Genomic DNA, 14,410 nt, shown 5'->3' with positions numbered 1-14,410 from the left:
ACTGAGGTTCCAAGAACTTAGGTAACTGGCTCAAAGTCACCTGGCTGGTAAAGGGTGAGCAGGAACTCAAACTCAAGGCTGTCTGCCTTCAAGTCTGAATTCTTAGCTTCTGGAAGCTTGTGTTCCATATTTTGGAATTGACATTAAAAACACCGACTTTTACCCAGGTGCTTTTTTTCCCTCAATTATTTTCAGAATCAATATCTTTTGAAGAACTAGTGATTTTAGTCACTCTATTTTTTTATTTTTCATTTTCATTTTTTTTTGGCGGGGGAAGGGGCAGAGAGAGAGTCTCAAGCAAGCTCCACACCCAGCGCAGAGCTGGACGTAGGGCTTGGTCTTACAACCGTGACATCATAACCTGAGCTGAGATCAAGAGTCAGATACTTAACTGACTGAGCCACCCAGGTGCCTCAAGTCATTCTACTCATAAAACCTATTCCTCAGGGTCAGCATGTGGCTATCCTCTCAAACTAGCTATCTGAAAACAGTGATGGCACTTTTTTTAAAGATGCAATAAGTCCATTGCCTCACTTTAAAAGCCTGGAATGTTTAAAAGATGATTCTATTGTATTTTGGAAAAATTTGTCTATTGTATTCACTGGATGCATGACACTAATTCTTCAAGAACTAGCAAGAATATAGACAGTGTGAAAAATTAACTGTACCTGGCAGTTTTCCTTTGCATAATTAAGGTAAAATTTTACCAATCCTTAAATGAAACCCCAATATATTTTTGCAGAAAGTTGTTAAAACTAAGACCACTAAGACATAGAAAAATGGAGATGTTGAGTTATTAAACATTAGAGATTTCATGGAAGGAAATGTGCTGCATTAGTCGGGTTTCTCCAGAGAAAGAACCAATAGAATAGAATAGAATAGAATAGAATAGAATAGAATAGAATAGAATAGAATAGATAGATGGATAGATAGATAGAAGAGGAGATTTATTATAGGAATTGGCTCATGCAGTTATGGAGGCTGAGAAGTCTTACCCTCTGCTGTGTGCAAGCTGGTAAACCAGAAAGCCAGTGGGGTAATTCAGTGGAGTCCCTAGGCTCAAAAACCCAGGAGCACTGATGGCCAAGGGCTGGAGAAGATGGATGTCCCAGCTCAAGCAGAGATAGCAAATTCACCTTTTTTCTGTCTTTTCATTCTATTCATTCCCTCAAAGGATCGAATGATGCCCACTGGCATTGATGAGAGCCATCTACATGACTCAGTTCTGATTCAAATGCTAATCTCTTCTGGAGACACCCTTCCAAACACACCCAGAAATAATGTTTCACCAGCTATCTGAGCATTCCTTAGCCCAGTCCGGCTGACACACAAAATTAACTATCACATATACAAAACACAATTTAACTTTATTATGAACTATTCCCAAATCCCTCACTCATTCCTCCTTTTTGAAGAGCGCACTCTGGTATCTGAATACTGCTCACCTCCAACGCTGTTATTGAAGAGGAAAATGGACCAGAGCAGGCCCAGGCCAGGAGGCCCCGGCAGATGGAAAGTTACTAACAATAAGCTCGAGATAACCAGAAGCCCTACTGCGAGCAAGAGATAACCAGCCCTTTCTGCTTCTGTAAACAGGCTTCCCGCCACAGGCTCCCTGCACTACTGTTCCCGCCTAAGGCAGCCCCGACTCCCCCAGTTTAAACCCACCTACCAGCAGTCAGCATAGCCCCTGGAATCTGACTGCCTGCAGTCCCCTATAAAAGCCCTCTAACCCCATTCCCCGGGGCCCAGAATTTTGAGTGCCAGCTCTTCTGGGTCCGTGTCATGCCCCCCTCTCCCCCCCCCCCCCCGCGTAAAATAAATCCGAGTTCTCCTACTTCTTCGAGTGTCACTTGGTCTCTCACTGGTCTGATTTTTATTTTTCTGCAACATTTCCACCGAAACCACCAATGCTGTTATCACCTAAACCACCGTCATCTCTCTCTGGATCCCTGTAACAATTTCTGACTTGCCTCCCAGAGGTCGGCCTCTGCCCTCCACAGCCTATTCCACACAGGGTCGGGGTGTGGTCTTTCCAATAGAGTCAGGCCATGGCAGTCCTCTCCTTAAACACCTCCAGTGGCCTTCTTAAGCCAGTGTCTTAAGCCTCGATTGTAAGCTGCCTCTCTGAGTTCATCACCTACCACTCTCCATCTCACCCAGAGCGCCAGCACTCACCCTTTCCCAAGCATGCCATGAGAACTTCTGCCCTGGAGACTTCCACTCGCGGTTTCTTCTGCCTCGATCACTCCTCTCCTGGATACCTGCAAGATTCACTCTTGCACTTGCTGCCTGTCTCACCCTCCCTCCGTGCGGGCTCATCAGTAATGTCTTCCACACTCCCCCATTTCCTGTATTTCCCTATCTCCCTAACCTGCTTTTCCCCACTCCTTAGCAAATATCACCACCTAATATTCTATTTATTTACACACTGTTAGTTAATTGTCTGCCTCCCCACACCCCCCACCCCACGGCTTGAAGAACATATTCTCTATGAGGGCAAAGACTTAGCACTGTTTCCCGCTGTGCACCCAGTGCCTAGAGCAGTGCCTGGCATAGGTGTTCGGCCTATGCCGAATTGGGTGCCTGAAATACTTGATGTCAAAACTTGATGACAGGAACTCTAGAAAACAGTAAACCCCTAAAAAAAGATTTTTCAGAGTTGCAGTTTCGTAATATGGATATGAAAAAAAAAAACAAACAAACATTTGTATAATAAGGGAATGTTATTATTTCTGAAAATTAAATTAACACTTACTACAGGACATAGAAAAATACAGAAATGTACAAAGAAGGAACATCCATCCCCAAAGAGGTATCTACTGTTAGCATTTTGTTGGATTTCTTCTAGGTTTTTCTAAGAACATATATTTTTTTTTTCTTTTTGTGAGATCAGGATTATTCCTTATATAAAGTTTATATCCAGCTTTTTGATAAACTATATTATGAGAGCACTTTCACATTATGCATGGTTTTTGGTTTGTTATTTTCCCTGCTAAATTATAAAATTTGGGATTCTGTTATGTTTCCCAATTATTCATATACCTTAACAATATAATAATTGTATATACTTGCTTATATCTAAGTGGTATGCAATGATAGACACCGTTTAAAGAAATTTAACATTAAAATAGAAATTCTATTCATATTGCCTTAAATACTTAAGGCATTTTTAAAAAGTTCATGTGGTCCATATAATTTCCCAAAGGAATAATTTTCTAGTTGAAGCTTACTGTGTTGACATATCAATATTTCAGGGGCTGGACTACCGAGTTTGTGTTTTAGGACACTTTAAAATTGCTTTATATTCAGTCCATGGGTTGTTGAAATAGCGACTTGCCTTTGGTTACCTAGAAAAATGTATGTCATTAAAATACTCTTTATATGCCACCCTGGGAACATATCCCACGCATAATGTATTCATAAAGAGTTCATTTTATTTACAGCTTGTCACATAATATGGTATAAGGAAACACAGTTCTGATGCACTTCAACTGAATTAGGCTTCTCTTTTTGACAGAGTGGGGAAATATATTTGTAAGAGTGAATAAACACACCTTGACTGCCTATTTTTTGAGAAGGAGGCAGAGAGAAACACATTAACATTATTCTGTTATTAGAACATCCATAGCGATAGACATTTTGGACATTTAATAGCTGTTTGTTTTCTAAATTGGGTGCCTGAAATACTTGATGTCAAAACTTGATGACAGGAACTCTAGAAAGCAGTAAACCCCTAAAAAAAGATTTTTCAGAGTTGCAGTTTCGTAATATGGATATGGAAAAAAAAAATCTGTTGCCTTTTCTGGCATCTAAACCTTTGATGTTTAATTCAAAGTAATTCAGATTAGGTTTTGTAATTGACTAGTGTGGCAGACTCTGTCACATATGGATAGACACAATGCTTGTTTTTGTAGGACAGAATGCACCAGTGCAGAATTTGAACATTTTTTTTCATAGCAGTACTGACAAACATCCAGTCAAATACATGCATTTTTCCTCCTCAATGAATTCATTAATTTACAAATAAGTAAGAACACACAGGGTAGCATGCTAAACTGAGAGCATAGAGGAAATAAGAGTTACCCTATAGCCCTTTAAGATGAATGTCAGTGTCCATCTATTATGTCACATTGGGGTCTAACAAGTTCTAAAATCCAGTGTAACATCTGGGTGGACTATTTATTATCATCCCTTGCATTTCTTAGACCACTAATTAATTTCTGTACCATTCATTTCCCATTTTACTATCCTGGAAATATATGCTCCTTCCTGGTCATTAGGGAGTTCCAGAGGAGAAAAACAGATCTGTGGAAATCCACCATTATTATACGAATAAAAAAGAAGAAGAAGAAAGGAAAAACCCAAGTGCAGAACTCCAAGCACATGCTCTGGCATAAGAGATTAGACAAAAGCCACCGTACTAGTTAATAAGTAGCATGTAGTTAATGCACATTAGCTACCTTCTTCGTTAGAGGATGAATGGTCATTTCTGTGTAGTTTCTGGGTTTTTCCTTAATAGGAATCTTAACTAACAGAAATTAACTAATGCAATCAATTGATCCTATTTCTATGGCTACAGCTATGAAGAATCTGAGTGCTGGTTCAGGGTCTTCAGGCAATAACTCTAGCTCTCATCTCTTATAAAAGAAAAATGCAGCCTTAACTGTCTTGTCTTTTGAGAGCTGTTAGGGAGAAAGGAATCACTGGAGACAGGTAGGGTATTTGTGGGATGAGAGCTGGGGAAATTGAGTCTAAAGAGGTCTTAAGCTTAAAATCTAAGCTAGGGGTGGGGCAGTTTAAATCCAGGCTAAAGTAAGTGTCCAAGGGGCTAATGCAGAAACAAGTGGGACAGGGAAGAGTTCGGGGTGGCGGAATGAGATGGGATTAGAATCATCTGTGCCTGATGTGGAGATGTTTAACAGGTGGAGCCTAAGTCTGTGGCTGAATCCCAGGCAAGGAGAGTGGCAGGCCTTAGTTAAGGTTGGCCCCTCTCACTACGTTTTCTCCCAGTCTGCTGATTCTAGCTACCATCACTCAGGATGAGGCTCCTGGCCCCTTGGGGAACCAAAAGTACCTCACATACAGATTAAAATGCCTTTTTGACCTATCAGCTCTACCGGGTGGGAGGTTAGATAGATAGGCTACCTTCTGATTTTTATAACAACAATTAAAAATCTATATCCAGAGTACAAAAGACAGCAGTTTTAGGAGCAGTAGACTTTCCTGTGGCATTTCACATTTTACCAGGTCTGGCTCTTATTAGTATTGGAGTCTTGGTAGATGTTGATGGAAATGACAGATTTTATTAAAGGTAGCTAGGACAGCACTGAATGATACTGCCCAGAGTCTCAGAGATTCCCCAATTGTATTAAGTTAAAAAAAAGTAACCAAACAAGTACACCTTCCTTTCATCAACTATGTCCTAATTTTGAAGCACTGTTGTATACCAAACACTTTACATTTTCTAGGTAAGAAAACTGAAGATGACAGAGACTAAATATATTACACATTTATGATATCATGCTAGTAAATGGGGAAGCTGGAATGTGAAGGCCTGTCTGATCCCAAAGCCTGTATATATTCTATTCTTTCTTAATTCTGACATATAGCTTTTCTCCTTCAGGGTAACATCTTTGGACGCGGGTGAAAAACCCATAACATCCAGGTAGGAAGGTCTTTCTCTACTAAGCACTCCTGGCATCAGTGACCCAGAAGCACCTTTATCCAGCTCCAAACACCCGAGGCCTACCCCCAAATTCATTGGATGTCTCTATTTTATTTTTATTGTTTTCTTTTAAGATTTTATTTATTTGTTTATTTGATGGGAGAGAAAGAAAAGAGCACAAGCAGGGGGAGCAGCAGGGAGAGGGAGAAGCTCCCCGCCGAGCAGGGAGCCTGATGCGTGGCTCGAGCGATCCCAGGACCCCAGAATCATGACCTGAGTCGAAGGCAGCCGCTTAACTGACTGAGCCACCCAGGTGCGCCTGGATGTCTCTTTCAGCCTCAAGATTCAGTCCTGGTTGGTGTTTGGAATGTAAACGTCATCACACAGTCAGGCTGTTTCCTTCCACCGCCCCTAGAGGGCGGCCTGCAGTAACGATCCCCGGGAGCCCTCTAGCGGTCAGAGGAAGCTCCAGCCTTGGCTCGGGGATCAATGTTCCCGGGAACTTTCTCAAAGTCCCGCAGATGTTGCCCAGGGAAGCATGGCTGTGTGACACACCTAGAGTCACCCTCGTAGCTTCCCTTTAGTGCTTCTGGGAGCATGGTCAGTAGCTCTGCCCCAACTTAAGATGACTTCTCAAACCTGCCAAGTGTGCACTCTTGGATGTTACAGGGTAGATTCTATCACTAAATTTCAGGAAGAATCAAATACAGGTATCTAGAGGATGTGGCGGCGAGTCCAAAATTTATTTTTGTATGTCCCCCCAAATGCACAGGGTGGTTTATTTAGATTGATTCCCAGAAGCAGCTCTGGATATCTTATACTTCCCCAAGGTAAATATTTAAATAGCTCTAGTAATAATCTCAGGTTACATGGGGTAGTATAATTATGATTTTCTAGGAGGTTTGTAGTTATATTCATAGAGTATATTTAAATAACATTGGCAAACTACATAGTCTAATGTAGGGATGCTATGATTTTTTTTCATGATTTTAATGTAATCATGTTGACATAGTTATTTCCTTGTTATTTAAAATAACAACTCTAGGTTATTATTTTGGCATCTAAATATATGGATATGTATTTAAATTACATATAGTTTAATATGTGTATTTGGATTATCAGATATAGATAGCAAGCATATATCAATCTATTTCACTGCCTCCGCTGGAGTTCACTGATACTGTTTTATTATTGTGTGTAAAATAGACTAGTTTATTTAGAAAAAAACTGCTGCTGCTTTTAAGTAATTGCAATAGAAAAGATTTTGTCAATATGTCTTCATGGAAAAAGATATGGGTTCTTAATAAAATAGGAAATGACATTATCATTAGGCATATTCTGTTAAAAACTACCCTGTTATTCACTTAACTCTTATAACAAATCAAAGCAAATTTGATTTGCTGGGAAAATATTTACAGGGTGCCGCAGTACGCTGTTAAGTGCGGTAAAGATGCAAACAGGAATATGACATGATTCCTATCTTCAAATATCGCGGGGGGAGGAAGTAAAGGCACGTATCTAAATAACTTCTTTAAAAGGACATAACAGTGGAATTCCATCACCTTAGCAAAACAAGCTAACAATCCTAGAAATCAGAGAGAGAAAAATTACAATTTAGATAGCGCGGGCAGTGCTGTGCATCTTTCCTCTCAGTGATCGCCTGGAGGGAGCATGACAGGAAGCATGGGAATCCGTGGCGCCCTCAGTTTGTCTCTGTTCTGGGTGCCTCTCAAGTGCAAGCATATCACTGAGCTGAGTGTGATTCTAATTGTTAAAGATATGCATATATGCATTTTTCATATAAAATGGACCCTAAAAGCCAGCCAACTACTTCATCTGGTGCTCAACCAAAGAAACAGGGATCTGCTGCAAAGCTGGAGGACAAAGCGGCTGTGCTGAACCAGCTTGTGGTCTCCAGTGGAGCGCCTGTCGAAGGCCTTTTCCAGGGTAATTTCGATTATTCATGATTTTCTTGTTTCTGATTTTAGAATCTAAGAGGTGTGACTCCGTTGTAAGATAAGTATCATCAGAGACATAGACACAGCCTGGAAGGGTCTTGGGGACCAGGTTAGGAGGTTTGACTTTCTTTAGCCATATGGTTGGAGTCTCTGAAAGATTTTCTGAATAAAGGAGGTTCTCACACCAGGTTTCAGAAGATCAGTTTGAAAATAATACTCTAGATAGACTGGAAGGTGGAGAAACTGAGGCAGAGAGGGAATGAAGAATATTTTATGATCATAGAGGTGAATAAGAAGTATTAATGATCAGACCTAGAGTGAGGGAGAATAAGTTAAAATTTTTAACTGACTAGAATGGGTTAGAATAGAGATTTTAAGTTTGGGTGACCATGAGGTTGGTGGCTTCTTTCACGGAGTTAGGGAAATCAGAAGAATTGGTTTTGGTTAGGGAGATGAATGGGATTTGGGATAGAAGGTGAGGTAACTGTGGGAGACCCAGGCGGAGATGTTCAGCAATGAGCTGGAACTGCAGGAAAGAATTCTCAAAACGTTTGGTTTGGGCTACATTCTGTTTAGAAATAGCAGTTGAAATCGCAATAATAGACAACATGGCTAATGAAAATCAACCTTATAGAAAGCAGGGAGAAGTCCAAATATAGGTTCTTGGGGATTACCTGTCTTTGGAGGAAGAAAAGAAGCAGTTAAGAAAACCAAGGAAGGAACATTCAGAAAAAAATATTCTGGGAAAGAGAATTTTAAAAGAATTTTAAAGAATTTAAAAAGAAGTTAAAGTTATATGTTGCTAAAAGTTCTAGAATTATAAAGAATGTAATGCACTAATTTTGAAGGTAGAAGGAAGAAAATAGGTGAATAAGAGAAGAGATATTTTAAAAATAGGACAGGGGTGAGATAATTTCAGGAAAAAGACAGCAAATGATTTTAAGTGCTGCTGAAATTTCAAGGAGAGTTGGGTCCTGAATTAAAGAGAGACATTTAAACCTCAACTTAGGATAATGGTATATCCAAGGATTTTTTTTTCTGATTTATCATTTTGTGTGAGACTAACAAATGTATAACCGTCAGCTCATATTTACACAGTCTATTTGTGTTTCCTTAAAATAGTACAAGTATAGGAAACTGGCATTTTTCTCAAAAATGACTACCAGCATAATCGCTGGTGACCTTCTAAGAGGATATGCGCCAAAGTCAGATTGCAAGCCAAGGAGTGAATTAGGGTTGAAGAAATATAGAATTTGCTTTTGAGAAGTTTGGCGACAAGAGCAAGGAGAGAGAAGAGTTTGTATGGTTAAAAGGTAGGAAAGATCTGGAAGGCAGCTTACACCAGCCTGGTGGTCTCATTGCAGCTTTTGGATTATTGTTCAGTTAACCTTTAGTGTATTCTTTCAGCCTTCTTCTGTGCAGATGCTATTTTGCTTTTTTTTTTTATTAAGATTTTATTTATTTGTTCGACAGAGATAGAGACAGCCAGCAAGAGAGGGAGCACAAGCAGGGGGAGTGGAAGAGGAAGAAGCAGGCTCATAGCAGAGGAGCCTGTTGTGGGGCTTGATCCCATAACGCCGGGATCACGCCCTGAGCCGAAGGCAGACGCTTAACCGCTATGCCACCCAGGCGCCCCTGCAGATGCTATTTTGAAATCACTTAATATGTCATACATTTTGTCCATGAGCGGTCCTCAAACAAATCAGAAAATGTCATAGAGCATTTGCTGTCACATAAAACTGGAAATACACAGAAACTACATTTAGTGCACAATCTGAGTGGAGAATTCATGCAAGGGTTCAGTCAAAAAGATGGTTGCCATGACTATAATAACTTCTAAAGTATCTTTAACGTGTTTTCTATCTGTGAGATAGTATGGTTCTCCGAACCTTAGCCCAGAAGCCTAAACAGTGGAGTGGGGCACACAGATGCTTCCCTGGCGGAGCTGTGGCTCACTGCCGACGCATGGAAGTAGGCTGACGGTGCCTTACTAACCCTTCCCTGAGTGCTCAGCCTCTTTTGTGGGCTATGACTTTCTCAACTGAGCAATATTTCCCCTTGAGCCCATTCCGGCACTTACAACACTTATTGATCATAGACAATTAGCTATAGCTTTTAGAGCATATTAGGTTTAATGAAACTGGAAACATGATCGCTATCCTTAAGGGAACAAGTCAGACAAAATGGGAGGAAAATGTGTTTGAAACCTTTGCTTCAAATAAAGCAGATCATTTGAACAAAGCTCACATCTCACATTCTGAGATGAGGAGCTGAGTATAGCCATAGTAACCACCACATGGCGGTGGTAGGATTTAAAATCCCTAAAAGCCACATCACACAGGACCTGGAGACAGCAGCTCTTATCTTTTTATTGCTTCCTCCACGAAATACCTCATCCTTCTTCCCCTCTCAGAATCCCCAGCTCAAGGAGGACCAGGATGTAGTATTTCCAGTACTAAAACCGGGAGAGTTCTGGGCAAACTGGGATGAGTTGGTAACCCCGATTAGGAGCAAGGCTGTCTGGCTCTATGCATCCTCTCATCCTTCAACAATCGCCCATTCTTCCAGTCAGTCTTCCTCAGTTGGGGAAGACTGTAGCACCCAGCTCACACTCTTCTTTCCATCACCACCCCTGATTCATGTGCAAACGCCATCCAGTCCCTGATTTTTTTTAGTTCCTTGACCTTTTTCTCTTACAATTTTTCCTCATCCTTCCTTCTGACTTAGCTTCCCAGTCTTCTGGTCAAACCTTAGATTTTGTCCTTATGAATACCACCCTGAAAATCTCAATTTCTAACATCCCATTCAGCTCACTGCCTCCATGGTAATTCTTCAGTCACACCAGGACTTCCAATGCATTGGTGACACCATTTTTATTTACTTTATTTTTTATTACTTATTTATTTTTCAAGTAAGCTCTACTCCCAACGTGGAGCTCGAACTTACGACCCCGAGATCAACAGTCTCATGCTCTACTGACTGAGCCAGGCAGGCGCCCCGATGATGTCATTTTTAATGTCCACCGCTCTAGTTGCTGTTCTCATTTGCTCCCTGTCCAGATTGGTTCCATTGCCTAATTACTTGCAAACACCCTCAGGTCCCTTGCCTCCCCTCTGCCTTACGCAAGTGGCAGAAAACCAACACTGGTTAATCCCAACTATTTGCAAAAAGGTGGTATAGTTTAGTGGTTAATGGTGTGAACTCTGGACCTACACTGTGTGGTAGGGGTAGCGTTTACTAGCTGTGTGACCTTGGGTAAGTTTCCTAAAGGCTCTGGGCCTCCGGTTCCTCATCTGTACCTCTCTCATGGGGTTGTTGTGGGCTCAAAGGTATTAAAAGTAAAATACTTCGAACAGTTCTTGGCACATAATAAACAGTCAATAAGTGTTTCCCAGGCTTGTAGTTGATCGCCGGAGAAAAACATCTAACTATTCTAATTGATCTCTTTTAAATTTCATGACTGTTTGTGTCAAGTGGCCCTTTGTGCAGTCTTTGCCATTCAGTCGACCGCAGTTCCCATTTCCTTATTGATTCATTTTCTCTCTCTCAGGGATTACTATTTCACCCCCTCTACTTTCTTCTCAAATTTCTGACTCCTCTTCTCTGCTCCTTGCTCCTAGTGGATGATTTTGCTTCTTATTTCACTGAGAATACAATCAGAAGATAACGTCATTTTTCCACCAAACACCCTGCCCAGATCAGTAGCCTTCTGCTACAATGAAAGTGCCTCTTTCCTCATTTTGGGACAACCCTTTACTTGTGTACTGGACTCCAGTTCTTTTCACTTTCTTAAGAAGTGTACTGCCATAATTCTCTCTCTTTTTTAAGATTTTATTTATCTGTATGAGAGAGAGAGACTGAGAGCACAAGAGAGAGAGTAAGCATGAGTTGGGGGAAGGGCAGAGGGACAGGGAGGAGCAGGTTCACTGACAAACGGGGAGTCGGACCACCACGTGGGGGCTTGATCCCAGGACCCTGGGATCATGACCTGGGCTGAAGGCAGACACTTAACTGAGCCACCCAGGTGCCCCATAATTTTCTCTTTTGTCTTGCATCATTACATGTCTCCTTTCTTTTCCGCCATCAGTGCTATAATATTAACAATCTTAAATGAAAGGAGAAAAGAAATCTCCCTTCCTTCTATGTCCGTGGTAGCTACCAACTTATTTACTATCCTGTATAGCAAACCTCAATGTCTCTAAGGTCTCAGCTCCTATCTTCATGACAATTTGAATCAAGCTTTATTTCACCAAAACCACACCTGTATGAGCCAACAGCAACCTCCATCTGTCAAGTATGACAATCCGTAATCTGTCCTCATCTTCCTTTGCTCATCACCAGTGTTTAACATAATTGATCACTTCTGTCTCTTGAAAGTTTTTTTTCACTTGGCTTCAGGACACCATACTATTTTGAGTTATCATCTGTCTTTCTTCTCAGTCTCCTTGGCTAGATTCTCCTTTGCACCTTTAAATGTTTTTGAAAATAAAGGAGTGCTCCAGAGCTCAGTCTTAGGCTCTTTCGGGCTTGCTGAAGTGAGTGGAGTGACCAAAACCAGGAGAAATTGATTTTATGGGTTTCATATGGGGCAATGAGAACTCTGCTGAGAAGGGAATAAGCATAGATTGTAGGAAAGAGGAAAGCCATTATAATGATTTTAAGCTGAATTTTACTTAATATGAGATTGTTTAGTGGAAACAATTTTACTGTGATAAATTCAGTTCCACAATATTTTCTGAACACTGGCAGTGGAAAGGGGAGGGGAGAATCAAAGATAGAGCAGAAGGGTTCTTGCCAAGACAGTCCTGAAAGCAGTCTGGTTATTGTCCTAATTTAATTAATGGAAAATTAAGAGCTAAATCAATACTAGAACTCTAACCAGAATTCTTGGTGGTTCCCGGTCTTCGATTAAGTTGATGAAGTTATTTGCCTCCCAGATTGAAATACAATAAAGAATAAAGCGTGCCTAAATTACAAGTTTAAAGGGCATTCAAGTGGAAAATTGCTGGAAAGGGTAATAAAATAACAACCACAAAAATACAACTTTCCTTGGCATTTTCAGCTTAGTTACCTCAGAGCTACTAAAGATCCATTCTTGTCTTTTTCAACAAGATCTCAGATTTTTCAGTCAACTACTCCTAGGATTTTGTATTGGCACAATTGGATTTTCTCCTTAGAAACTGATTTTTAATGAAGAACAAACTGGAATATAGAAGGATAATGCGAGTGTTTTATTAAAACCCCAAGGCTGACACTGGAAAAACTCGCATTTAAAAAATTTGTAATAATAAAGGTGCTTAGCCACCTCTGAGGTTTTCTGTATGGTACCAACAAGATTCAAGCACGGTCTGTCTACTTAGATTTGTAAAGGTGAGTACTATAAAGGTTAGAAGTTTGAGTATGTAGTTTATGCCAATCCACTCAAAATAAATAAATAAATAAATAACAGCGCTAACAATACTAGCTGCTTTCTACTGGGCAACTACTTACAATTAGCTATGTACAGGTTGTGTTTTTTTCCCTTCCAATGACTGCTTGAGGTGGTGTTACTATCCTTCACAGACAGAGACTGGGATTCAGAGAGATTTTATCATTTTTCTAAGGACGTGAGAGTCATGCCCGCAGTCCTCTTACTTCCAAAGGCAAAGGGGAAGGAAACCTTTAAGTACCAGCTACTATGCCTGGACCTTTTGTGTAACTATCTTGTTAAATCAAAAGTCGGAGTTAAGAAAGAGATTGTAATATGAGCTTTGTGCTTAGCACTTTGTATTGGAAGAGTACAAGTCTGGACGACTTTTTAAATGAGACAGATTTGCAGTATCGCATTTAAAATGCAATGCTTACATCCTTGACCCTGTAGAGAGCTAAAAGAATTGTGATTTCACATCAAGATTTTCCCTCTCATTTAATGACTCCTGAAGCATTTCTTCTTTGCAAACTAGCTTATAAAACTGTGGGCTCTCACTTAAAAATAGGGTTTCTGGGGCGCGTGGGTGGTGCAGTCGTTAAGCGTCTGCCTTCGGCTCAGGGCGTGATCCCAGCGTTCTGGGATCCAGCCCCACATCAGGCTCTTCCGCTGGGAGCCTGCTTCTTCCTCTCCCACTCCCCCTGCCTGTGTTCCCTCTCTCCCTGGCTGTCTCTGTCAAATAAATAAAATCTTAAAAAAAAATAGGGTTTCTGAGAATTAGGTACTTGATGCGCATACGGGCGGTACAACCATACTGTTAGCCTTGCCTGTTTTCGCACCCAGATACAGCACAAGTGTAGGACATGTTAAATTTCTTGTTTCACAGTGGTTTCTTTAGAGATCTTTATGTCCAATTGGTTACAAGTTACTGATGTATGTTTCTTTTTGCTGTCGAGCACAGTGATGCAGATAGCTTGAGGTGAGTGCCTAAAATGGGTCCAAATAAAAGAGAAATAAAAGTTAGTCTAGTAAGACAGGAATTGGGTTCCCAAATGCTCTTTGCTAGTGATTTGTAACAAATTCTCCTTCTGGGCCGCTGCTAACCCTTCTGTAATCAGGTGTTAACATTTTAGATAAAAAATGAAGTCCAGGCGGGGGAGGGGGGGTGAGTGGGAGTTAAGAATTGAGAGTGGACAGGAGTGAGGCGTGAATTTCCATATTACGTTATGAGCAGATTGTTATAGGAGCACAGAAGAAGGAGAGGTTTAATTCTACAAAAGAAAAGTTCTGTGTACTCTATGCTTTTTTTTTTTTTTTTTTTCGTTTTAATGGGAAACACAGTAGTCTGAAAAGTACTTTGAAAAGTATGTGGGAGTA

At 40.7% G+C, this 14,410-nt stretch overlaps 1 protein-coding gene across 1 annotated transcript in view; it reads left to right on the top strand.

Moving 5' to 3' along the window:
• The first annotated feature begins 6,282 nt into the window (after positions 1-6,282).
• Positions 6,283-14,410, top strand: part of NELL2 (neural EGFL like 2) — a 377,959-nt gene continuing 369,831 nt past the window's right edge. Inside the window, exons 1-2 of the mRNA XM_057318980.1 lie at positions 6,283-6,498; positions 7,488-7,615. The gene's annotated coding sequence lies outside the window, so the exon portion shown is untranslated. The remainder of the gene's footprint in view (positions 6,499-7,487; positions 7,616-14,410) is intronic.

The sequence above is a fragment of the Ursus arctos genome, unplaced genomic scaffold, assembly GCF_023065955.2.
Source record: "Ursus arctos isolate Adak ecotype North America unplaced genomic scaffold, UrsArc2.0 scaffold_26, whole genome shotgun sequence".
Classification (NCBI taxonomy): domain Eukaryota; kingdom Metazoa; phylum Chordata; class Mammalia; order Carnivora; family Ursidae; genus Ursus; species Ursus arctos.
The sequence above is the reverse complement of the archived record's forward strand: the minus strand, read 5'-3'. Positions and strand labels throughout refer to the sequence as shown.